This window comes from Diabrotica virgifera, chromosome 5 (assembly GCF_917563875.1).
Source record: "Diabrotica virgifera virgifera chromosome 5, PGI_DIABVI_V3a".
Taxonomy (NCBI): Eukaryota; Metazoa; Arthropoda; class Insecta; order Coleoptera; family Chrysomelidae; genus Diabrotica; species Diabrotica virgifera.
The window spans coordinates 65,748,340-65,766,124 of NC_065447.1; the positions used below are offsets into that span (position 1 = coordinate 65,748,340).

Genomic DNA, 17,785 nt, shown 5'->3' on the forward strand with positions numbered 1-17,785 from the left:
ACTCACTAAACGCGCTAATAAGTACAGAATACCTCTATATATTGCTTTTGTAGATTTTGAAAAAGCCTTTGACAGTATTGAACACTGGTCCATAGAAATCGTCGCTAATAAATGAAAGGATCGACTATAGATACACAGAAATGTTGAAAAACATCTACGAAAAGGCAACAATCACAGTAAAACATCCACAACAAAACACCAAACCAATAAAAATAAATAGAGGAATTAGGCAAGGGGACACAATATTCCCAAAATTATTTACACAAGCACTAGAAGATGTATTCAAAAAACTTTAATGGCACAACAAAGGAACCAACATCAATGGACAACTGAATAACCTGAGATATGCGGATGACATAGCGGGGATATCAGACAATACGAAAGATCTTAACGAAATGATGACACAATTGGACAAGGAAGCAAACGAGATTGGTCTAAAAATGAACTACACAAAAACTAAATATATGACAAACGTAGAAGAGGACAACGAGACCATGCAAATAGGAACAAGTACAATACACAAAGTCAAGGAGTACATATACCTAGGGAAAAGAATGAAATTTAATAAAGAAAATAGCAGAAATAAAAATAAGAATAAAACTAGCATGGGTGACATTCGGAAAAATGAGGTATATCCTGAAAAACCAGAAATATGCCCAATACCTCCTCACAAAAGTATACGATCAGTGGGTTCTACCGATACTTACATTTGGAGCACAGACATGGACCTTCACAAAACAAAATATGGGAAAGATGGCCAAGACTCAAAGGTCAATGGAAAGGCAGATGCTGGGTATCAAGCTAAGTGATAAAAAGAAAAATACGTGGATCAGAAATAAAACCAAAGTGAAAGACGTAAACAAACATGCAGCTACTCTCAAATGGAAATTTGCAGGATACAACAGTAGACAGAAAGACGGAAGATGGAATGAAGCAATAACCCAATGGAGACCTAGGGATCATAAAAGAGGAAAGGGCAGACCATAGATGAGATGGTCGGGTGACATAAAAAGATTCTCAGGGACCAGATGGACAGGATTACAACTGAACCGAGAAGAGTGGAAAAAAAAGGGGGAGGCCTACGTTCAACTTTGGACAAATGAAGGGCAATAGATAGATCCAAACGAGAAAAAGAAGGAAGGAAAGGAAAAGGAGAAAATCTCAAGTATTGTTTATAAACTAAACAGACGAGTCAATGGAAAGAAAAAGGTGCAAAATGGGGATTGACAATATAGAAAGTGCTGGAAAAAACGACTGAGGGGAAGGATACAGTTTAAAATTTGAAATCCTTTTTAATGTGTACCAAAATAATTTTAAAATTACCCCAAATACTGCACTAGCAGATTATCTTTTAAATACCGACATGTACTTAATACTATAGAGATGATTACAATACAGAGAATACAAAACAGAAATCATAAAAACTACAAATAAGACATTGGCATTAAGCCCTTCCATAGAATATTGAAAAAACTGAATAAATATTTTATAAGATCACTAGTTTATAAGTTACACTAAATTAAGCGAAACAAATTAAAGGAAATATTTATTATTTGATAAAATGAAGATATATTTTAAAAGAATTAAAAACAAAACAATAATAGGATTTTCGAAATCAAAAATATTCAAAAATAATAATAGACAATTTTTCAACAGTATTATTAAAAGTAAATATTCATATTTAATGATGCATTTTAGATACACGTACGTAAATCTACTATCCATAATAAAAATAATGCTTACCTAAAAATTTATATACAAATATAGCGTTTAAAATATTGAATTTCCTTATTATCTGTATACTATTTGATTTCCGTATCCTCAAAACCCAGAAAGTACCTGGTAATCAAAAGGAAGGAAGAAGTAGCTGAAAAGAAAAGAAAAGCACACTGGGCAGAGTGCAGTATTGCAACCAATCACTAAGACTGCATAATAAGCAATCGTTACCTCATCGGATTCTCACCGCAAAGTAAAAATCTTGACGCGTCGTCAAAACTATATGCTTAAAAATAATTGGTCGGCCAGAGGAGGGAAAAAGAGGTTCACATTGAACGAACGAACTGAACCTAGACCTACAAAATGTAATAATATCGAGCCAATGACATGAAGAATGTTGTGGAATGATTAAAGTAAAAGTGTAATTATATCGAAATTATCAATATTATTTTATCAATTAGCACTTTACTTATTTCGAGACATTTTTGGGTAATTACAGTGATTATTAGTACATAGATTAGTAGTAGTGATATTTTCTAACGTTACACACAGTGTTAAAAAAATCTAAATAAACTCTAAATTAGCCCCCTATTTTTTGGCTGTAAGTATACTTGCAGTATTACGTGTAGGTCAAAAATACGTCAAAATTAAAATCGGCTATGAGGCACTTTTCTACGAACGCGCAAAGAAAGCTTTTTTCTATTTATTTTTCTTTTTATATCTTTTTTCTTTATCTCTATAATCGGATTTTCACCTATTTTAATAAGTGTGAGTAAATATGTTAAATAAACGTTGAGCGGTGCAATTTTTTATGATTCTTATGAGATGAGAAAAGAAGCAATTTTCAACGTTTTGAGATAGTTTGCAAAATGAAAGTTTAAATTCAACGTTTTTCAGGCATATTTCAAATGCCTCATATATGTTGCTAAAACTCAAAATCGAAATATCATGTTATAAGTTTTGAAAACTCTGCTCTAAGAATAGAAATTCCCTAGTGACTAGTCAGTGGAAGTAACAAATTTTATTCATCGCATAATAATCGTGAAAAATGGTAAAAATTGGAAACTATCTTTTCAGGTCTGCACTAAATTTTCGGGGAACGTTTGTAATAAACTGTTTCGACTGTCTTTGTCGAAATGGCGGAATTCCTCCACCATTCCAGAGATTTTTGATCTAATTACTTTCTTGTAGCAGTTCTTGTTACTGCCTTTGCCACCCCGCAGAAAGCTTCCGGTAAAACAAATGGTATTGATTAGCCTTCTTTGGCTATTTCATCTGCTTTTTCATTGGCATTATGACCCTCGTGTCCTGGTACCTAGGCTACCGTAACTTTGCTACGGTCTCTTAGTTTATTTAGCCTTGTATTAGCCTACACAATCCCATAGTAGCCTAGAATTGGTCTCTACAGAATTTAATGCCTTAAGCACTGCCTGGCTATCTGTGAAGATGTCAATTGAATGGGATGTTCTTATCTGCCCTTCTAGTTCTTCCACTTAACAAATTATTTCTATCTGATAAATTTATTTTGATATCCTTAAAAAGACTTACCAGGAAATCCATCACCGTTACAATATCTGCTTTGAGCTCCTCGAGATATATTATTTTAACAATTAGCACTATACTTATTTTGAGATTTTTTGGTAATTTTATACTGATTATTAGTGTAATATACAGTGCTTCCATAAAGTAACGCATACATTCATTATTTCGTAAACCGGCGACTTTAAGGAAAAATCCCGAAACAGATCGAGTTTTATTTTTAAATTACGATTTTTTGTCATATATATTATACTAGTGACGTCATCAATCTGGGCGCGATGACGTAATTGATGATTTTTTTGAATGACAATAGGGGTCATGTTATAGATCATTTGAAAGGGTATTCAATTCTCTATTCACTAATATAAACATTAACATAATTATTTATACGGGGTGTCCAAATTTTTAGATTAAATTAATTGACACAAAAAGATGAATGCATGTAATTTATTTAATTCTAAATACGTTTTACTTCCGTCAGAAAACAGAAAAAAAATTATTTAGAAAATAAACATTGATTTTCGCTTAAACGAAATGTTCAAATTCCAAGAAGCAGGTGGGTGGCAGATTTAACATTGAATTTAAGCGAAAAACAATATTTATTTGTGAAATAAACATTTTTTTCCTGTTTTCTGATAACAGTAAAACGTATTTTGAATTAAATAAATTACGTACATTCTTCTTTTTGTCTCGATTAATTTAATTAAAAATTTTTTTTTTGAAAACCCTGTATAAACAATTATGTTAATATTTATATTAGTGAATAGAGAATTAAATAAACTTTCAAATGAGCTATCTCATGACCCCTATTCTCATTAAAAAAAAATAATCGATTACGTCATTACGCCCAAATAGATGACGTCACTAGTATGATATATATGCCAAAAAAATCCAAATTTAAAAATAAAAATCGACCTGTTTCGGGATTTTCCCTCAAAGTCGCCGGTTTACGAAATAATGAATTTATGAGTTAATATATGGACGCACTGTATATTTTCTAACGGTAAAGGGTTCTTGATTAGTAAAATTACATTTACGGATTTATTTTATAGATTTTTTAAAAAGACATCGGTTTGGCATTAAAAAATATTTACTCTAATATTTATTATGCTACTGTGCAATTTTGACTACTGAACATCGGTTTAGTATCATTTATAGTTGTGTGGTGGGTTAGTTGATCGCTGATGCTAAATACAGCATACAAGATAGTGTTAAACATCTTTCATCATGGGAGATTGAAGCCTTATACCGAAGCGTTTCTGGGAGAATATCTGGCATGTCTCGAGAACCATATTATTGAATACGCTACAGACTATTCTTTTTGTGGTAAGTAAGTTTTTCTTTTGTTGTATACAACAAATTTACTGACGTATTACAATATAAGAATTAATTATATTAACATTTTCCTCTTAAATCTAAATATTTTTTTATATTTTTTATTTTTGCGTTTTTTTTTTACCTTTTTACCTTTTTACCTTTTTTATATTTTTTTTTAAATTTACTTTTATGCAATTTCAATCTCTTTCGATAATAATTTTTTTACAATTTTTTTTTGTTTTTCATTATTTATTTAATTGTGTTTATTTTTTTTATTATTTTGTTTATTTTTTATTATTATTTTTATTTGCCTTTTTTTGTATGCCATATTTACAATTTTTTCATTTTATTCCCTATGCCTATTTATAATCTAAATTAACAGGGTGTAATGTGATTGTAGATACATTTTTTCAATTTTGTATGAAATATTTACAATATTAAATTTTAATTTCTAAAGCAGTCCATTCAAGCCTCTGGTTCAAATATGAATCAGACATGGAACCTAATCAAAACAGACGAGTTACCTCTATCGATTTAAAAAAAGGTACTAGGGAAGATATTCGGAGCTGTCTGTGAAAACGGAATATGGAGGCGCAGATTTAACTTTGATCTGCAGAATATCTACAAGCACAAGCTTGGTGGAAGAGATATTACAACAATCACGTGAAACAGTCTGCAGTAGCAGTAGACATGTAGCACTGGGCTTAGTATCGACATTCATAAAAAAAATCTAAGAGCGTAACCGGTTGGACTCTGAGAAGACGTGGAAGACCAAACCTGAACTTGATAAACAGGGTAACACCGGATGCTGAGAAAGTAGGTGTTGCCAACTGGAAAATCCAAGCAAGGGACAGAGCAGACGGACGCAGAAATATTAAGATAGTCGAACTCTTTTATTAAGGATTGTAACACCGTGATGATAATGATGTTTCGGTATCTTTCTTGACTTTCGGACTTTGGCAAAGTGCAGCATGGGGGGTTAAATACAAATTAAGAAAGATCTTGCCCAGAAAATACATAGAAATATTGGAATCATAAATATATTTCCGATACAGCTTTTAGGGTTTAACATATAAAAGCTTACTCATAGCTCAAAGGAAGTAATGTAGGGGTGCCGCAAGGTAGGGTATTGATACCTATCAGTGGCGTGCGGTGACTTTTTCTAAAGGGGAAGCGATTCAATAAGGATATAAAAATATTTTCTTAAGGGTTGAGGGTCGAGCCACTTCCCACCTGATAACACTCTGATGCGCTATAGGGCCTCTCTATCAGCAAAGTGCTTATGTGAGACGTCCTGGGTACAAGGAGTCACACACTAAATCCTAGCCCGATCAATGCGTGAGGCACTCTATTGCCGCTATTTCTAGTGACTATAGTGACCTATCATTGATCTGTATTGCTTGCTCGGGCCTTAAGTCCTCGCTCCGGGCTTCGTTTCCTAAAGAAGAGATCCTATTTAAATGTTTTTTTTTTAATTCCAAGGCATTTTTCATAACACACAACTTTCAACAATATGACATTTATACTTGAGCTCTATTCTCCTATCAACTTCTGATAATTGTTGAATTCGGTCTTTTTCAATGGACTTGTAAAGTCTGTCTTCGCTTGTTGAATTTCTTGTAAAACTTTTAATACATTTTAATACTGAGAAACTTCGTTCAACTGATGCACTTGTGACTGGGATAGTTTGTAGTAATTCACACAACTTGGACACTTCACACAGGGACTTTTTTAAACCAGTAGTTATAAGAAATACCCAGATTTCTGAGTATATCTTTATCACTAATGTGAGTTGTTTCATAAACAACACTTAACTTATAATGCAAAGCTGGCATATCAAAATATTTTCATTATTTAATCGTAGTGAAATAAATTCCTCTGTGGGAAATTTTGATGAATTATAATTAGAAATATTAAATAAGAATATATTATATAACTCTACAAATTTTAATTCGTTAAAATTTTGAAAGCGAAAATTCATTTTTTGTAGAATGTTATCAAAAGTTCTCTCTGTTGTCGACATTATCAATCTTCATTCTTTTTCTTTCATGTTCAAACCCCATATTTTCAGTTTTATCCCAAATATTTTTAAACTGCTCTCGTTTTTTAATTATCGTATTAATAAAGTCATCAATTTGTCTTATACAAAATGCAATGTTAATTGACTTCATATGTAAAATGTCAAATAAAAGATCAGTAAAAGGAAAAATCTCTGCAAAAAATTTAAATCGAAATATTCTTTAAGCGAATGTATGCACCTAAGCAGACTAAGCACCCCTTAGAAGCAGTAACAGTCAGAGCATCCCACTCTTGGAAGGCGATCGAACAATCGCTTCTGCAGGGTACCAAAATTCGCGCGACTAGTGGGTGCGGTCATTGAACCCTGACCAATTTTTATACGAGACAACTGCATGACAAGCGGCGATTTTGAGATGCGCTTCTGTCAGGGGTGGACCGAATAGTTGAATTGTGTGCATAGTGCATATTGAGTTCCTTCCTATGCGATTAATTTTTAATATTTTTCAATGCCTATTGCCTAGGTAATAATATGTAGATTACTGGGATTGGGGAAAATTTTTGATAATTAAATATTAGCTAATAATATATTTTGTTATATCGAAGTATATAATAGGGAAGCGGTGCTTCCCCCGCTTCCATGGACCGCACGCCTCTGATACCTATACGTATTATAGACGAGCGACATTCATGAACGAGTACAAATACTAGTACAGGATACTGCCTGGTTGGCTGTGTGTAAATGTGATATAAAAGCAACCCCAAAACTTCAATTTTCTGTTAGAAAAATGAATAAGTGGTCTAAGTGATGGCAAATCGAGTTAAGTGAAACGAAGTCATTACACATCAATTTTACAAACAAGAAGAGCCAAGCCATTCTTATATTGTTAGTATAAATAATGCAAGAATACTATTTGTTAATACAGAAAAATATTTGGATATTGAGGATATTTTGGATTTGACATGGAGAGATTATACTTTTGTATAAACAAAAATAGGTAACTAATAAAACCATAATGGAGATATGTAATCCAGATCTGAGGTTTTGCTAGCAGTGGGTAAGATTGATTTTAATATAGTAGAGTGGTTCCAAATAAAGTGCTAAGAAGCAATGCTCTTTGGTATTATAGGAACAGTGACCTCCATGAGGACTTGAAAATGGACATTGTTAATGAGACTAGTAGTCATATAGCCAAAATAGCTAAGGGTTACGAACAGCATGTTAATGTCAAGGCCAGAAGCCCTTTGAGTTAGTGAAGTGAAAAATAGAATACTTATAGTAATCTTATATGCTAATATCTGTGTAAAAAACTATTAGATTCTAAGGAATACTAGTGAGTCCGTCTGATTCCAAAAAGAAAAATCTGGAACACCTTTAGTATGTTTTGGGTGTAATTCAAAGTTTTCAAATTAAAATGTTCTAACTTTTTAGGAAACCGCAAATTTTTATTATAAAAATAAGCACTTAAAAAAAGTAACCCAACCAATAATTGTGTATATTTCGGAATTGTCTAAATATAGACACGTAACATAGGAGAACAAAAAAAAAACAATATAGTGCGGCCGATATGTGAAACAATTGCACATTTAACAATACAAGCATATAATTTGGACCACATATACTATACATATAAAGGTTCAAATTTAGATATGAGGCCATCTCAGATTTTTCCTTTTACAAAAATGGCGGGCATTCAAAATGGCGACTACACATATGTGTTTAATAGTACCATAACTCTTAAACGAAAGGTCTGATTTCAACCAAACTGGGTATATAGGTTCCTTTTTTTATTTACAAGATGTATGTGGTGAACCAGAAGAATCGGTTCACAAAATGTTGTGTTTTTACTGGTTGTTTATGTAAAAATATGTTTTTTTTTTAATTCTTTCCCTCTGTTTATATTAATTTTTCAAAAAGGTAATACCGCAATTGAAAAGAGCGTAAAAGTATTTTGTAGAAAATATTTTGAACTTTTTAGTTACGTTAATTACCATTTAATAAATGCATAACGTATCTTCACATGTACCTATGTGTGGCAGATTCGTGCAAATATTATAAGAATTATTGTGAATTTAATGATAGAATCATATAATTTGGACCACATATACTACACACATCAAAGTTCAAATTTAGATATAAGGCCATCTCAGATTTTACCTTTTACAAAAATGGCGGGCATTCAAAATGGCGATCATACATATATGATTAATAGCACGATAACTTTTGAACGAAAAGTCTGATTTCAACCAAATTTGGTATATAGGTTCTTTTTTTGATGTGTAAGACCAGGGTCTTGAACCAAAAGAATTGATTTACCAGAAGTTTTGTTTTTCCTAATTTTTATGTAAAAACATGTTGTTTTTTACCAATTCTTTCACCCTGTATATATTAATTTTTCAAAAAGATAATACCGGCGTTGAAAAGATCGTAAAAATATTTTTAGCAAATATTTTGAACTCTTTAGTTATGTTAATTACCAATTAATAAATGCATAACGTATCTTCACATGTACCTATGAACCTATGTGCGGCAGATTCATGCAAATAATATAAGAATTATTGTGCACTTAATGCTAAAAGCATATAATTTGGACCACATACACTACACATACAAAGATTCAAATTTAGATATGAAGCCATCTCAGATTTTGTCTTTTACAAAAATGGCAGGCATTCCAAATGAATCTGCCGCACATAGCTACATGTGAAGATACGTTATACATTTATTAAAAGGTAATTAACATAACTAAAAAGTTCAAAATCGTTCCTAAAAAATATTTTTACACTTTTTTCAATGGCGGTATTACCTTTTTGAAAAATTAATATATACAGGGTGGAAGAATTGAAAAAAAAACAACATATTTTTACATAAAAAACAGTAAAAACACACCTTCTGGTAAACCGATTCTTCCGGTTCAAAACCTAGATCTTGCTCATCAAAAAAAGAACCTTGTTGCCAAATTTGGCTGAAATCGGACCTTTTGTTCAAAAGTTATCGTGCTATTAGTCACATATCTACAGCCGCCATTTTGAATCCTCGCCATTTTTGTAAAAGGCAAGATCTGAGATGGCCTCATATCTAAATTTAAACTTTGGTATGTGTAGTATATGTGGTCCAAATTATATGCTTCTACCATTAAATGCACAATAATTCTTATAATATTTGCACGAATCTACCACAAATAGGTACATGTGAAGATACGTTATGCATTTATTAAATGGTAATTAACATAACTAAAAAGTTCAAAATATTTCCTAAAACATATTCTTACGTTCTTTTCAATGGTTGTATTACCATTTTGAAAAATGAATATACACAGGGTGAAAAAATTGAAAATAAATTATTTACATAATATAAAATAGTTTTACATAAGAAACCAGATAAAACATAACTTCTGGTAAATCGATTCTTCCAGTTCACGATATTGATCTTGTAAATCACAAAAGGAACATATGTAACAAATTTGGTTGAAATCGGACTTTTCATTCAAAAGATATCGTGCTATTAGTCACATATGTATAGTCGCCCATTTTGAATTACCTCCATTTTTGTAAAAGGCAAAATCTGAGATGGCTTCATATCTAAATTTGTACCTTTATATGTGCAGTATATGTGGACCAAATTATATGCTTGTATCATTAAATGTGCAATTCTTATATATTTGCACGAATCTGCCGCACTAATATTGTTTACATCAAATTAATGTGGTAACTGTAAGAAAAAAGCCACATAAGTTTTGTTTATTCATGTTTTTTACCTTATTAAATCTTGGACTGGTATGTTTAATCATTTACAAGATTTCATAGATTATAACGAACATAAATTATGATATTTACCTTCAAACCTGTTCAAATTTATACACAAATTCGAAAGAAATAGTTAGAAAAAAGTGTTAATGATGTTTTAAATTATTGGTTCGGATGTGCAATATGTAAGACAAGGTAAATATTATAATAAATTGGCATAATTAAATAGTAAGAAATTGCATTAAGTATCCGTTATATTAATTTATTTAAAAAATGGCCTTTTTAGATAAATTGTTACAAAATTTGGACATTTCACGAAGACATAGATTAGCTTATTAAATTTATGGATAACGCACATTGATATGCAGATTTCGTTGATCGGAATCTTTTGTCAATTATAATATTTAATCAATAATTTTTAATATCGTAACAGCGTTATTAGTGAGCCTTTGTACTTCCCTTGAACACATGACACCCGCCAACTGAATGCTAATTAACTCAATGTCACATTGTTTTTTCTACATGTTATAGAACATTTTCAAGATACAGTCGAAATATTTTTAGCTTCTTTATTTACACTGTTAAATGATTTTTGTATTGAGTAGTAGAAGTACCAATTGAGCATCGAGAAGATATGGATCTTCTTCTTCTGGTATCATTACCCTGGAGGGGTCTTTGCATATCTGGCTATGCCCTTCCATTCAAATCCCTCTTGTGCTCTTCTCCTACATTGTCTTATATTCATGGGTTTCAGGTGGCCTTCCACGTCATCTAACCATCTCGTTCTTGGCCTTCCTTTTTTAATCTTACTGTTGGCTTCCATTGTAATATTTTTTTGCTGTTATTGCATCTTCTTGTCCATCGACATGTCCCAGCCAGGTCAGTCTTTACCTGTTCACAAATCTTACAATATCAGACCCTTCATTTAATTCATTATCATCGTCGTTTCTCCTGATTCTCCATGCGCCGTCTTCCTCTTGCACCGGACCATATACTTTTCTCAGTATCTTTCTCTGGAATGTCCTGAGTTGGGCTTTATTGTTTTTTTGGCATTTCCCATGTTTCACAAACATAGGTTAATACGGGTCTAATCAATGTTCACTAGATAGCCATTTTGGTTCTTTTGTCTAATAATTTCAATGTCATCAATATTTTATTAGCATAGTATTTACTATTTTCACTGGAAAAACTTGCATTCATTTCGCTACTTACGGAATTCTTCTGATTAATTTTTGTGACCAGATGTGTAAAGGCCACCACACGTTCAATAGTATACATAGTTGTCTATTGCGATATTATGTTCATTGGAAGGTGTTCTTTTGACGGTCATATATGTAGTTCGAGAAGAGATATACGCTATGTCATTTTGTCTAAAATGAGCTGTGTCTAAATAAGCTGTGGTTGTTCTCAGGTAAATTGTGCTTTGCTAGACTGTTAATATATTTTCTGCCGCCGTTTCCTTCTTCTTCTCACGTTAGATGTATGACCTGTGTTTACTCGGCTATGGTTAATATTATTTGCAATTCTTATCTCCACACACCTCGTCTTTCAATATGTTACGTCATTTTGTTTTTCAATTTAAATTCTATGACAATTTTGCTTGCTGTATACCTTTATTGATCCCTCTTCCATTATACTACGTATTAAATATTACATTGGTCTCTTATATCCTCACTTATTAATCTCTAACCTAGTATTCTCTACAGTTTATCTTAGTGATTTTAATTCTGCGGCTCTTCAGAAGCCATTAAGGAGCAAAGACCAAGAGAAAGATCTCCAACACGATATACAGACATATGAAGACTACATATATTATATCGGTTTTATAGCGTTCTACGCCTTTCCGTTCCAAATCGCCACTCCTTTCTATTGTGGCAGTCTTTCTCTCTTAGATTTCTGTCAGACATCGCCTTGGAGATGCCCTTTATCCATGTAGTTGCTGGTCTTCCTCGTTTTAGTTTTTCTGTGGGGGTCCATTCTCCCACTTTTTTGGTGATTCTCCTTTCGTCCATTCGTCTTACGTGTCCGTACCAAACTAGCTGTTGTCTTTCGATGTCATCTATGATTGTTCTTTCTATTTCCATTTGTTGTCTAATGTCGTCGTTTCTTATGGGTTCTAGTCTAGATCTTCTTGCTGACCTTCTCCAAAAATCCATCTCAGTAGCTAGTAACAATTTATCTTTGTACTTTTTGGTTAATTGCCAGACTTCAGCTCCATAGGTTAACACTGGTTTTAATATTGTGTTGTAAATTCGTTTTTATTTTCTGTTCTTATATTTTTTGCCACAGTACAGAATTCAGGGCTCCTATCACCTGTTTTCCCTTTACTATCCTTTCCTTACTATTTTCTTCGTTTCGTCCTGTACTAGTTAGTTTTATTCCCAGATATATGTATTCATTGCAGCTTGTAAGTGTCTCCTGTTCCAGGTTCAGGTTCTCCGTTTCTTCTCGTCCTACGCATAGATAATATTGTGTTTTTTTTTTGGTATTCACCTCCAGGCCCCATTTTCTATAACTAATGAACTAACCTATGAAGACTCTGGTGAGAAAATGCCTACATGAAGCCATTTATCTGGCACAGGATTGCAGACAATGGAGTCAGAAAGCTAGAAATATTTAGAGTGACACCATGCCTTGCCAAGGTTTCAAGTTATGAGGAGGAGGAAGATATAAGACCATCTAATACATAATCCAAGAGCATGTGTACTATAGTCTCTGTAGGTCTCTTCACTCTTTGCTATTAACACAGCATCACTTGAATTTCATGTGATATTGATCTTTAAGTTCTCTATTTTATACTAACTTGACATTATTATTTTCTATTATTTGTCCCATTGTCCAATTAAACAAGAATGGTCTTAAGTAGTCACTTTGTCTTTTCCTTGTGTTTGTTAGTATATTTTTCTTACTCTTCCCTGATCTTTTGTTGCAAGTCAAAAGCTCATCTATAATTTTTGAGGGGGCATTTCATTTTTAAAGTGTTTTTACTCAATGTTATTTAATCTAAAAAATTTGATAAATCCACGAATAATATTGGGGCCGGTGTGTTGTATTCAATGATCTCTTGACTTTTCCTCGAATTATACAAATGGAGTTGGTTGTCGACCTGTTATTTCTAAATACCTGTTGTTCTTTTAACATATACATAGATCATGCCTTTTAAATCTTTAGCTATAATTTTGGTGAAATTTTTTGAGAGTTTCTAGCAGTATGTCTCCAGCAATGATATTCCTCCATAACTTTCTATTTTTTGGACGCTTTTTGAATACCTATATATCAATGCTTGTTTTTCAGCTTCTTCTTATTCTTGTGCCACTCCTATCGGAGATTGGAAATCATCAAGGCTATCCTGATCTTGTTTACAGCGGACCTAAAGAGTTCAGTAGTGGTGCAGCTAAACCACTTTCTCAAATTCCGCAACCATGACATTCTTGTACGGCCTGGATTCCGTTTTATTTCTATTTTTTCCTGCATTATATTTTGAAGTAATGCGATTTATGTCCTCCTATCAGGTGACCCAAATATTCGAGTTTTCTTCATTTTATCGTTAACAAAATTTCTGGGTCTTTTCCTATTCTTCGTATTACTTCAAAGTTTGTGACTCTTTCAACCCAACTTATCTTCAGCATTCGACGGTAGCACCACATCACGAAACATTCAATGTTTTTTTATGTTTTTCTGTTTGAGAGTCCAGGCCTCTACACCGTATAATAGTGTGTTAAATACGTAGCCTTTTAGCATTCTTAATCGTAGATGGATGCTTATATCTCTGTTGCAGAAAAATTTTCTCATCTTTATGAAGGTGGCCCTGGCAATTTCTCGCTACGTCTTTTTATTTCATTGTTTTGGTCTCCAGTTTCGTTTATTAAAGTTTCCAAGTATTTTTAACTTAATACTTTTTCAGTTTGAATGCCGTTTATACTAATATGTGCTGTTTGTGTCATGTTTTTACTGAAGACCATATACTTGGTTTTATTGATATTGATATTTACGACATAATTGTTGCAGGAAATATTTATGTTTGTAAGTAATCGTTGTAATTCTTCTACTATTCTTGCAACTAATACAGTGTCGTCCGCGTATCGAATATTATTTACAACCTCTCCATTGATTACGATTCCTTCGTTTGCTTGCAAAAGAGCTTCCTGGTAGATGCTTTCACTATATACATTAAATAGCAGTGGTGACAAAATGCATCCCTGTTGTACTCCTCTACGTATTTCAGCTTGGTACCTTCTAATGTTAAACCATTTTAAAAGTTTCCCTCAATTCACTCAATCCGTAATATTTAACTTTCCTGCCAATAATGTATTGTTCTCGTCTTTTCCAATTTTTCAGCTCTCGTATTACGTTTAAAGTTAATTGTGTTTGCTTTTTTTGCATTTCGATTTGTATTCTATAACTTTCTAAAATATGTTCTCTATCTAATTTTAACACTAATTCATCATCTTATCCTGAGTGAGTTGACAGCAGTATTTAGATTTTCTAAATAGGTACCACCAGAACGCTTCTATTTAGAAAATCGAAAACTGGTACGCTTATTTATCTTCCAGAGACGAATCGATTCCATCAACTGTAAATTTCTAATACCGTCATAGGCGTGTGTTTTGGGTATGTCCAGGGTTATTTTACCGCATAGTTTTTTGTCTTAAACTTTTAAGCATTTTTGACCTTAGTATATTAAATTGTGAGGTATTATAATACTAAAAGGTACTCTTGCTTTAAATCGGTAAAATACACTGTATTTATACTTAAAATAAGAGTACCTTGTAGTACTAGAATACCTCACAATTTAATAATCCAGTATCAAAAACGCTTAAAAGTTAAAGACAAAAAAGTTATGCTATAACAAAACCGTTGGCCTACCCAAAACGGACCGGTACCAGTTTTCGTATTTCTAAATAGAAGCGTTCTGGAGGTATTTAAAAAATATAATTACAAAGCGCCATTTTCAATATAGCGCCCTAGGGAGCTATAGGGAGATATATAAAGGAGCATTTTCGGACTAGGTGAATTTGCTTAAATTATCTTAAAATTATCTGAGGAATCTGCGATCTTCGGTTGTCATGAGAGTTTTTGGACATCCTGTAAATTCAATCAAAGTTTTACCACTACCACCACCTTTATTACTTCTTTCTTGAATCTTTCTTTTAATCCATTTACGAGTTCGTTGTCTATTCTAACGTTCAGGTCTTCCATACTAATTATTATTCTGTTAAATCTATTCTACTAAGTTTATTGGTCTTAATATTTCATTTGTAGAATGCTTTGTATTATGCATGTAGGAGGCATAAATATACTGTAAATTCTGTCAAAAAAATTATATATCTCTATTTTATGTCTGTTTGAACACTAGTACTTGTTACGTCATAATATTCCTCGATTTAATTCAGTGATATTTTACCCACTCTTTTACTGATTTTTTTTACGTTATTCAACAATTTCATTTTTACATCTAATTGATTTAATTTATTGTTTTCACTCATTTTAAAAAAATATAAAAACTTAGAATTATCCATGTCTGTCCGTCCGTCTCTAAATACAACTCATCCGTGATTAGATCAGTTAGAGGGAAAAATAAGGTATCGAATGAATGCCTACATCCCAAGGATGGTATTAAAGGTGAGGAATTTGACCTCGCTCTTCCGGATTTATAGTTGCCACCGGACGCACTGTTTTAAAGTCGCCGAAATAGTACAAGCGCTATATTAGTCGACGCGCCTTAGCAAGACGAAAACAAATAGATACTTCCGATTTCGTGCGTGTCTGTACGTCCGTCTGTTAAATGAGGTAAAACAGACAGAAGGAAAAAGTTATTGTGGAGATGGTAATAATATGCTTCCGGTCTAGTACTCTGACGATTGTGAATTCAAACCTTCACTCAGGCTAGTTTTTTCTTTAAACATCCAGAAATCTCGGGCAAACACCTCACATTTAGAAATTTGACCATAACTCTCTAATACGCAATCAAATAACTAAGTGCGTGCTAGTAGTCTTCCAAATTGTGTTGATTTGCATTGGTATAAGGTTTGCTCTCGAAACGTTCGCTTAGTATTCGTTTATGCGAACTGACGGTCCGCGTGCGAGCATTGGGGTACCAAGCTTGTGGGATGAAGATTACTTTTATATTTGGGTTTTATAACATTTTAAAAGGTAATTGTAGTATTTTTATTTAGAAACAGTTTTTAAAAAAATACTAGATACGTGTTCTTGGAAAAAAGAACAAGAATACTTAGAAAAGCCTATGCTGGAAGTCTTGGCTGGAGATGATATTCAGGAATCAATTGATTTAGATGATGAAGAAGATTTGAATGAAATTGATGAAGTTGAAGTCGACATTTCTGATGAAACGAAGCAGGAAATTTGTGATTAGAAGGAAATAATATGCCTGAAATTCTTAATCCTACATTTATTCGCAAAGAAAACACACTATGCGCTAAACATCCTGTACCCAAGCACGGTAGCATTAGGGCAGAGAACTTAATAGGATATAGGCCTGGTGTAAAAATAATACCAAAGATATTGAAAACGGACTTAGAAATTTGGAACTACTTTTTTTCAGATATCATCTTGGATAAAATTATCGAGTGCACAAATAAACACATTAAAGTAAACACTATCAACTACTGTATATCTCCTTTACATATAACAATAAGAGGTGAGGCGAGAATGGGATAATATAGACTGCGAGAAAACCTGAGCAACCAACGTACCAGTTAAATCAGGACATAGTAAAATAACGAATGAAACTAATATTGCCGAATGGATGATGATTTCTGACCATATGACATCAAGATACAAGCCTGAAGTACCTTTTCAAGTGGACATTTGCCAACGAGACGAATGGGACAGAGGAAACTCTCGACCCAGACTGCAGGGTTACATCTGGTATACGGACGGGTCTAAAACTGCAGACGGTTCGGACGCAGGAATATTCTGTAGTTGTGGAAATTTCAACATTTCTATTCCACTGGGAGAATATACCTCCGTATTTTGGGCAGAGATTTTTCCAATCTTGCAATGCGTAAGAGAAAACCACCTGAGGGTATTCGAACTGCAGCAGGCTAACATATGGACAGATAGCCAAGCAGCCATTGGGGCTCTTATAAACCCTAAGGTGAACTCTAAGCTGGTGTGGGAATGTCGACAAGAACTTGACAGACTGGCACAACATAACAATGTTATACTGGTATGGGTTCCAGGTCATCGGGGCATATACGGCAATGAAAGAGCTGATGCACTTGCCAAGAGAGCATCAGCTACAAAATACATGGGTCCAGAGCCGGCCGTGGGAGTGCCAGAAAGCACGTTCCTCGAACGAAAAAAGCCTGGATCCGAAGCCAACACAACTCACACTGGGAAAGTGTACCCGGTCAAACACATGGTAAGATGTATATCGGACGGACATGTGCTAGTAGGGCTGAGTTACTGCTGAAAACAAGCAGGAATC

At 33.2% G+C, this 17,785-nt stretch overlaps 1 protein-coding gene across 3 annotated transcripts in view; it reads right to left on the reverse strand.

Moving 5' to 3' along the window:
- LOC114325161 (uncharacterized) overlaps window positions 1-17,785 on the reverse strand; it is a 272,355-nt gene that overhangs the window by 180,341 nt on the left and 74,229 nt on the right. Inside the window, exon 1 of one of the 3 annotated variants that reach the window (XM_028273129.2) lies at window positions 1,744-2,005. The exons of 1 other annotated variant lie outside the window; for it this stretch is intronic. The gene's annotated coding sequence lies outside the window, so the exon portion shown is untranslated. Of the gene's footprint in view, window positions 1-1,743; window positions 2,006-17,785 lie in introns of those variants that run through there. One more of the 3 variants, XM_028273131.2, reaches the window with a different exon arrangement.